The 10130-nt window shown below is 35.2% G+C and overlaps 1 long non-coding RNA gene across 1 annotated transcript in view; it reads left to right on the top strand.

The window, feature by feature from the left end:
- Nucleotides 1–2421: 2421 nt before the first annotated feature.
- LOC111608178 overlaps nt 2422–10130 on the top strand; it is a 30386-nt gene continuing 22677 nt past the window's right edge. The window contains exons 1-2 of the long non-coding RNA XR_002752572.1: nt 2422–2625; nt 8117–8179. This is a non-coding gene — a long non-coding RNA (uncharacterized LOC111608178). The remainder of the gene's footprint in view (nt 2626–8116; nt 8180–10130) is intronic.

Genomic DNA, 10130 nt, shown 5'->3' with positions numbered 1-10130 from the left:
AGAAAATAGGCACCCAACATAATTTTTCATTTTGTATCTTTAATTTCTCATCGTAATAAGTTCTGTAGTGTGATTTGAGTTAGTCCATGCAATTCTACACATAGCCGCTAGGGGCGCTGACGCGTTAGTGACCAAGAAAAGATTGAGCACAACAGAAGAATAAATCTTCCTGTTGAAGGTAAAAGGAGCTCAACGTGTGCGTCTCGTCTTTTCTATATCGCAGGTCAGTAAAAATGTATGTTGATGCATAAATGTGGTGTCCAAGAATTAAGAGGTTATAGACTCGAGAGTTAACTGGTGGGTCACTTTGTGCAGCTTTGGATGGACGTTGTGTAGAAAACGGGACGTATTTCTACACAATTAGTTAGCATTAGCTAACTAATGCTAATGCGAGCGAACATTGTACATGTGTTGAGCTAACTGAGAAACAGTTGAAGGACTAGAGATTGAATTCATTTTGAACTTGTTGAACTTATCACTTTTGAAACGGTAAAATATATTTTTCTGGTGTCTTTTCTTTATGGGTTATTTCAATAACACAGAAACAATGTTGTTGTCAAACCCAGTGAGTAAATGTTGTGCAGAATAAAAATAGTAAAAGCTATTAAAATAGTTAAAAGCAAATCCATATATTTTTATTTTGACAGTTAAAAATGCAAAAGGTCTGAGGAAAAGGGACAAGATATTTGAGTTAAAACAAAGCTAATTGGTTTGGATAATTAAAAGCTATCTAAAGTATTTTGTCATTCAATAAAATTCATGATGGAGCATGTTAAAATAATTCTTGTTCGGTTTAAAGGGATATCACAGTTATTTGTAATGTACTGAATCGAAGGGTTATTTGTTGAAGTTATACAGTGATACCTGAAGTATTTGATATGAAGTATTGCATATGTAGTGTTGTTTATGGAGTACTGTCGTCACCAGAAGAATAAATCTTCCTGTTGAAGGTAAAAGGAGCTCAACGTGTGTCTCATCTTTTCTATATCGCAGCAGCATCACATGTTGAGGGAAGATCATCTACTACATTACCCTCAGCCATCCGAGGTTGCAGGGTAACAATACCAGCTTCAGTAATAAAGATAAGATAATAAAAAGCTGAGGTGTCTCAAAGAAGGATTCCTTTTTTCATCCATATTGCGGGTAATCAGCGTGTGAAAGGGCTTATTTTTTTTTATTGATGGTTCATTTTGCTGTTGATTTCAACCTTTTACTGTGGAACAAAAGGGTGATGGTATAATGTCATTTAATTGTTGTAATAGTTATCAACAGTCTCTTAAAATGCTCTTTTTTTCTGTTTTATCCAGCCGTCGGTTTGACATTACCTGACTGTGTTGTGCAATCAACTGATTTTCCATCTGCCCACGTTGGTTTTTATGGCCCCACCAACCCACATTGGACTGATTACAGCTGAAGGCAGATAATTGTTCACATTGGTAGTAAATCAGTTTCAGGTTTAAACTAAAAGCAGGCTATTATTTATTTCTTTATTTCATAGGGACAAGTAGGTACATTTAACATATTATATTCTATTGCACTTATAGCCATGACTAATATGCAATGCTTGTCCCTTGAGGGCCCTTTATATAAAAGACCACAGAATCACACCTAGCAACAATAAGCAAATAAACATGCCATGGTAAATTAGCTGTGATCACATCTGACTTCTTTTTAAAACTTAAGATCACATCTGTTTTGTCCCCAGTTTGAATCCAGGAGTTCCACTGGTTAGAGCCATAAAGAAGAAGAAAAAAAAACATTTGCGCAAACATTTATGCATTCATTTTAATTAACAGAGCTACATAAAATTTCTTAAACTTAAGTACATTTAATTTCAGCAGAACCTGACAGTGGGGTATTCAAACAGGTTTCCTATTCTAGAGTCTTCAAAACTCTGTAAATTATTCTTGGTGGTTTGATTATTGTGGCTTTTGCAAATACTCAGTTGAGAGAAAATCAGAGATTTGATTAAAACATTAGAAGCAGAAAATGGCAAACAACCCCTAATCATTCTGAAGTTACAGAAATTTATTTTTGCCAGTTTTACAGCCTTTTTTTACCATCCATCCATTATCTCTCATTATCTGCGGTCAGGTCGCGACTACTTGGGCTAGCTGGTGGAAAGTACACTTTCATACAAGTCATTCATTCAAGTTTTCATTTTTCAAGCCAGTTTCCAATCATACTTCTCCATGTTTAGGATCTCTCAAATGGCAGTGGAACATTGGTCACATATGTGTGAATATTTGCACTGAAAACATTTGAAGTGCAAAATAAAATAGTTTTTACTGTGACAACACAACACTGCTGGAAGTACAAGTGCTGTAAAGTTTGTTGCAAAAAATGTAATGTTTTTGAATACAGTCTTCAGCAGATCACTGATTGCCTCCAATTTCTATTTTTATTCTAGGAGTTTCCTCTGGGAATTGTTCAGTAATTGTGCCTCACCGTTAAAGAAGCCTCGCTGGTTTCTGCACAGCTGGATCGCAATATCTTAATGGGAGACAAGGTCAGGGATTCTTTGTTTAGATACTCCACAGAGGACAAAAACAGAAGACAAATTGTGGTGAAACAAAAAGACAGACGTTGCTGATTGCAGTATGGGGGTAATTGGATCACAAAAAGGTAATTTAAAACAGGGTCGCAGCCAGGCTGTGGTGGGCCTGCTTGTGTGTGTGTCTGTATCATTTTGTGGCACACTGTTGGATACACACAAGTCTGGTGAAGTAGTTCAGTCGATGCTTGTAAATCATTCTCTCAAGAACACATCAGAGATCATGACTGTTGTATTGTTTACATAGAAATAATAGATGAACTTCTCTCTCTCACTTTTAACCACATTCATCAGAAACTGTCATCCAACACAGCCTGAAACCCCAGAATCTACACTAACAGATCGATAGCAGTGGTAATGAAAAGCTCTTCGGATAATAATAGTCTCCAGTTTGTTTTTAGTAACTCTGTTCTTTTTTGGAGATAGTCAGCAATGAATTAGAAAATTTTTGTGTTGATGTCATAGATTTGGATAGAAAAGGACATAGCTGGACATAATTAGTTTATTTTTCTTAGTACAGGACCATTGACAATTATCCAAACCTCTATTTAAACAGTTTCCTTATTCATTTGTCTATTGGTCTGACTGGCTTATCTGGTCCTGATTGATCAATCATTTGTGGCGATTGATCTAAAGTTTGTTGTTTGCCAATGCTAATTACCATTGGTCATGTAAACCTGACCAACATATTACAATTAAATCCTGTCCTGATGCACTTTTTTCATATTGTGTTTTTCTTTTGGACCTAAAAGTGAATTAGGAGAAGCCAAGCTTTTGGTTTCCTTTTCCTGTTTTTGGTGTTATTAAAAACAAAAAACAAAATAACCAGCCAATTTGTCATTATATGATTTTCTATTGCCAATTGAGAGAAGAGCAAATGTGCGCAGGTTTTTCTAAAACTGCATTTAAAACGTGCTGTTTTGCAGTTGTTCAAACTATAACACATCTTGATCCAGATACTCATGTGACAGAAAATAAATGATTGTTGGAAAAAGTCAAATAAGTACTGGTATAGATGCTCAGAGATGAACTTACACCACTTAGTGCTGGAATAAATGAAGTACAACATGACAAAATGAGAACCTAAAGAGGGAATTGTCCTTTAATGTCCTTTGCAATCTGCTGAAGCAGATTAATCCCAGAAGCACTCTGAAGTGTGATGAGCTGGTTAGACCTTCCTGCTGGATAAACTAGCACAGTGCTTCAGTGTGAAAACTCTTCCGATTTATGAGGCTTTAGGTGAAGCCCTGCAGTCTGTATTGGGATTGTTGCTGTGTATCGCTGAAAATGAGTCTACAGGACAGAACCAAACATGAACTTCACTGTAGTTTCCATTGCAGTTGGACAAGATGTATGAAATTAGAATTATGCAAAGATAATATGCTACCTAAGGGGTGTAACTTTTTAAATTGATATTCAAGAGACACCATGAACTTTACCAAAACAAGTATCTGGAGGAACACTTCTTTAAACTGGCAGAGATTACCATATTTGGATTATTCAACCTCAGAACCCAACAACCTATTATTTTAAACCAAAAACAGTTGGCTTCTTGATAAAATAGACTTTCTTTAAAGGAAGACAAACAGTAAAACAATTTAAAGTCATGTTTGACAGAAAAATCTGTGAATAGGTGAATTTATGAATACTGAATTGCAAAAAGGCGGTGGTCCACTTTAGTGGACTTAAACCCTAAAGAGTAAATATAAATTCTGGTCAGTGTTCTGTCCCCAACAACATCATACTTCATCTGTGTTTTAATCTAACTTGTGCTCACTTTCTTTGTCTGTTATGTTTTTTTTTTTTTTTATTTATATTTGAAGATCAAATGACAAGCCCCAACACAACTGAAGTAAACAAGTGCTTAAAATGATGTGTGCGCTCTACCTTTTCATGAGATGGATGCTCATTTGGCTTTGACGCTTAGTTATTAGTGGTAAAAACGGAGAAAATTTTATTAGATTGCTGACATGTCAAACCTGTGATAGCATTTTTGTGAATAAATTATTGACAAATCTGGTTATTGATAAATTTGGTTTTCCCAGTACTACCCCGAAAGCCTAAGGTTTTTTGAAACACAGGCACATTTTTTGTTTGTATTTTATTTATTCAGTCAGACAGCGAGTATAACCTCTTTCAGCTGAAAAAGACTGGAGTAAACGGAACATGTGCCAGCATAGCTTTGCAAAGGCCCAATTTGCAGTCTGCATTGTCTGATTAAAAGGAAACATCCCTGGTGTTGTTTGACCAGGCCCTTTCAAACACAATGCAATTTTTGTTCCATTCTCATCTGTTTTGCGCATTCTGTTTAAAGTATTGCTGAGGACAAATCAGTCAGAAGCTTTTTTCAAATTGACAAACATGTTTTATTTGTGTATCTTTCATATTGTCCACATTACAACAAGCTATTGTCAAAGCACATGTCCCACAACCACTTAGGTAAAAACATGCTTCAATCAAAGTGATTGTCTTTTGAAGTTTTTATATGAAAGCAAAGATGTGCTGCATTAATGATTGAATATAGACACAGGGTCGGGTCATTGTCAATTTAGTCTTTTATGTCTATCTAGATCATAAATTATCATGGTGACAATAGAAGAAACATGTTTCAACAGTATTGTTTCCATTAAAGTGCTTAAATGGCAACACAATAAACAATCCATTTGGCTGTCAAAGCACATACTAACAAAAAGGGAAAAGAACAAGAGTAAATACATAAATTGTCTGTTTCACAAAATGTTGGGTTTTGAAGCTTCTTTTCCCCATTTTGTTTGAGTTGATTCCTCACATCGGCTTTTCCAGTGAAGATTACTTTTATTTTAAAAGTCTTGCATTTAAAGATACAACTTGTGAAAGCAGAACCACTAAAAAGGGAAGCTGAATGTTGGTTGATTATTATTTTTTAATGAAAATCTGTTCAAGTTAAATTGATTTTTCTGTAACAAATCTGATTCAGGTTGATCTAATTTTCTGCTCCATATGCTCTGTTGATGATTTTTTTTTCTTCTTCTTTTTAGTAGGGGAGAGCCATTTTTTGTCTCTGCCCTTTTGAGTACCATAGAGATTAAAATCCCAAGAAATCTTTAATAGGATTTCCATTTTAATTTAAACATATTTGGAAACATTAGATGCATCTTCATCTGTCAAAGCCATGCATTCATTTTGAAATATTTCTCTTGAAACAATGAATAAATAGTGTAGGCTAGACTTTTACTAGTTGTTTTTGTCTTTTTTTTAATTTTTATTAATTAGCATGATCACTGTCTATTGTAGGGATGTATAGTTTTCAGAATCACTAAAAGGTTTTGGCTGATTTAGCTATCTTTTTATTTTTACTCTAGCTTGGTTACCACCACTGAGATTCTATCAGCTCATATGTATAATTGTTTTACACAGAAACTGTGTTGAGTTTTACCCCCTGAGTGTATAATAATGTTCCTGGTGTTCAGGTGAAGTGTCTGTTTTCAAAACACTTCTTGTTTTTTATTCTTTTTATCCCTTGAAAAAGATTCATTAAGATTTAACTCAAAGTTGCCTTGTTGTAGTCCTGCTCCATGCCACTTTCCCCTGTGTTTGAACCTCATCTACCAGCCTCTGCTGACTCTAAGATCTATAAAATTTAGATTTTTGGCAGTGCTGAAAGTTGCTGGAGTTTCAGAAAGCCTATTTGAAAACTTCAGCTGAAAAGTTTGCAAAGCTTTGCTAAACAGAGATGTTAATTAAACCACGATGATGAAATGTATAATGATTTTGTAAAAAAAACTACCATAAAGAAGGCAAACAAGTAAGGTTATCAGTCAAACTAGGACTAATAACACGCTACGTTAGGCAGGTAGGAAGGAGGTGGAAAGGTATTTCCCTTTATTGAGTGTGCACAGTAATGAGTTTTATTGGGAAGAAAAAATAGGTTATTTTCTGTAGGTAAAACAAGACTTGAACCAATTTTCTTAAGCTATTTAATTTCCTGTGCAATAACCAGCATCCTGTTTCCACCTGGTCCCTGTGTTCCAACAGTACAGATGCTTTGATAATGTGCCACTTTTACATCTAGTCTAATCTACTAAAACAATTCAGACACATTTTAATTTTGCCTGATTTATAGAGCGAAACAACCTGGTTAGATGAAGAAAAAAGAAAACTTAAAGCTATTAGAAAAGTGTATGTACTGTAAAATTCATCAAAAACATTACAATGATTATTTTCAGTAAAGTTTGCAACATCTAACCCTCAAAGCACCATGCTGGGAAATATTATTTGGTGTTGAGCTTGCTCTAGAAATACACCGTTCTGTCCTCGTGCTTGACTGTGGTTCTATTGTGCCCTTCCTCCTTTGGAAAAAATCCTTGATATGTTGAGATTTTTTAACTCTTGCACTCTTCCTTTCCCTTCAGCTAACTAGAGAAAACCACATTCTTCCACGAGATAAGAGTTACAAAGAGCACATTTTCTGTTGCAGAGCTCTGACGTACAAGTCCTTTAACTTGGCAAAGTCAATAAAGTCCTTTAATTTGAGTGGTGTTGTGAGTTTTACATTGTCAACATATTTTCCTGAATATTTGTATGGAAATGATTTTATTTTTGGTATAAAATGACATAATAACACTTTTACATTTAATAATGTTAACTTTCCAACACTGCCAGTGAACCATGGTGAGAATCATTATCTTGCCTGGAGTGGATGGAACCCTAAAAATTTACTCACAGTTTTCAATAACTGATCAGGGTCACAAAAAAATCAAAATCAATATTTTACACCTCAACTGTCTGCAAAAAAGGTCCACATAACAGTCAGCAATGTCTCACATTTGAAGGAAAATTTAAGAGTTTGTTTACAAGATTTCAGTTTTCATTTACTTCCAACTACAGAGCTGGTTATTATCTCCAGATAGAGTTATACTTTATTCATATTTGTTATGAGGAAACTACTGTGAAGTTTGAGCTTTTCCAAAGTTAATCCTACTCATGAATGTGTCCATTGGAACATGTGTTTCCAAGACTGGTCACTTTACTCAGCAAGGCTTAAAGGTCTCTAGTTTTGTGATGATAAAAGACCTGCCACTGGACATGCACACTTTGATCAATTCTTCTAAAGAGACGCTACTGCCGAACTGATATTTAAATTTTTCAAATTAAAACCCCCAATTACCGCAGTTTCTTTGTGCTTGACCTGTGAGAAGCCAGTTCTCTGAGATACCTTCGGCAGTGGGCTGATATTAACATACAGCTTGTTGCACAGCTCAAGCATAAGGCGCCTGCACCAAAGGTACAATGAATTGTTGCTTTATTGTCTACCTGGATGCTGTGTGTTGATATAAACTGAGCACAGAATTAGATAGGTGTTCTCATCAGTATCCAGTGTGGCTGTGGTGTTGGATGAATACATAGCTTTCCCATTGCACTGATGTCAGATGCTTTCAGAGTGCCAAAGCTCCTCGTGCTACCCACCTCATCCTTCTCACTGTCCTTTGCCAACTTAACACAGCCATTTGCACGTTTATTTAGCAGCTTTTCCCCCCAGGGCAATTTGCATTCTCCTCATTCCTTCCTGTTTCTCCCCCCTAGGGAATCAGTCAAGGTGTTTGCACCGGAGAAGTTCCCTGAGGATGTCTACAAATTGAACAATTGGTAATTCCTGTATTCTATTAACATTTACAAAATTGTATCAAAATACTAAGAGTTTGTAAGCAGAAAAGTATTTTGAAGATTCCAATTGCTTCTGTAGTTCAAGAGAAGGCAACTGGACTTTCTTTCTTGGTTATTAAAAACGTTTTTTTTTTCTCATAGCTTTTAAGATTAATTACACTTGGTGGTTATTCCTTGTTGATGTCATGCACTAATGGTTAAAAAGTCCAAATAGTGCCACTGTCTATTTGTTCTTTTTATATTATTAAATATTAACTATTTGTCTGGTCAATTGAATTTCAGTGCCATATCGCTGTCAATTATTAGACAAATTGATAGAAAAGTAGGTCAAGCCATCAGTTTCAAGTATCCAGCATACTGTTAAGTGAAGCTTTATCAATGCACTACAGGGTCTCAAAAGATTAAGTAATACTATTATTGGGTCACTGCTGGAAAATTTCAGTTGCAGTTGATTTGATTCTTAAACATTGCTGCACTGTGTGATAGTCATGGCTATTGGAAAGCTGCAGGACCTGTGCAAAGGAATTGTTTAACCTTTCCTAACAAATCTGTGGCAGGTGTGTATGCTACACTAAAATAGGTTGCAGAGTGATGGTGGAAGGTTATTGTTTTTGTTTTTTGTGTATGTTTTTCTGCATCAATTGAAATGAAAGACAATAGAGTTATGGGGCTTTATGGTGATACAGGTTTGGCTTTTCTATTCATGCATGTTCTCCTTTAATCAAAAACAGTTATACAGACAATGTTTAGGCTTTTTGAAGTCATGTTTTGGTGAAAGCATGCCATAAAGTACAAACTGTGTACAAGGCTTTTATCCATTTCATCTTTTCATCTCTGTGAAAAACATACGTGCAGTTAAACAGTTTTGGCCAGCGTGGGAGTGAAGCGCAAAATAAGAGAACAATTCAGCATAAAAAACAGCAGATGGTGAGGCATATGAAGCTAAAGGAAGATGTCATTTTATTCTAGTATAAAATGAAATCTGAGGTAATAAGCCAAACATAATGCAAACTGAACTGTGATCACATATTATCTGTGAAAATTCTCATTGCATTTTCTTTCCTGCCATAACTCATCTCTCTCATACCAATTATAACCGTTTAAAATAGCCAAGATAGCTTTTATTGCCAATCCAATAGCCATCATGGCCTGGAGGTTGTGTGTGTTAATATTTCATCTTCAGCCTAGTGAATACCATCAACTGGGATTTAACATTCTTTTTATTTAATTTTAAATTTCAATACAATCCCTGCTGCTTTGAACAGAGGTATCAAAACCATCTCTGAATGACAATGAGATTTATGAGTAATTAATGCTTTGGTGCAAGCCCAACTCTGTCCTTTAAAAGACACATGCTAATCCTGGCTGATGTAGGGATCAGAAAACATGCTGAGAAAAAGATGCTCAGTTTTAAATTCAGGTGAAAGCAGTGCAGCCTGCAATGACTTGTCATTGGCTTGGTAACGTAGAGCACAGATTCCATTTGTTTTTCCCACAATATCCTACAAAAGATTACTGAGTAAATGTAAAATGTAGTAATTTCACCTATTTTTGGAAAATCATCCTTGGTGTCAACAACTGCTATCAAACATTTACATTAAGTAGCTTTGACTCTTTTACATTGGTGTGGCCCACTCTTCTTCGCAGAATTGCTTATAGGTTACATGAGGCTTTATAAACACTAATGACCTGCTTTTAGTCAGACAGTTTCTGTTAAAAGTTGTTTTCATTCTACATGTTTGGCAAGAAATGATGAAACTGAACTCGACTTTCAACAAAATATCAGATATCAGAAATAAATCTTGATTTACCTCATAAAATAATTTCCCATTATTCACCTCAAGTCTTCTTGGTTTTAAAGTATTTTGCCCTTCAGAAATTAAATCATCCTTTGATGACTTAATTTACTCACATTTGCATTATTTACTCAAAA

The sequence above is a fragment of the Xiphophorus maculatus genome, chromosome 3, assembly GCF_002775205.1.
Source record: "Xiphophorus maculatus strain JP 163 A chromosome 3, X_maculatus-5.0-male, whole genome shotgun sequence".
Lineage (NCBI taxonomy): Eukaryota > Metazoa > Chordata > Actinopteri > Cyprinodontiformes > Poeciliidae > Xiphophorus > Xiphophorus maculatus.
This window is presented reverse-complemented; position numbering and strand designations above follow the sequence as displayed.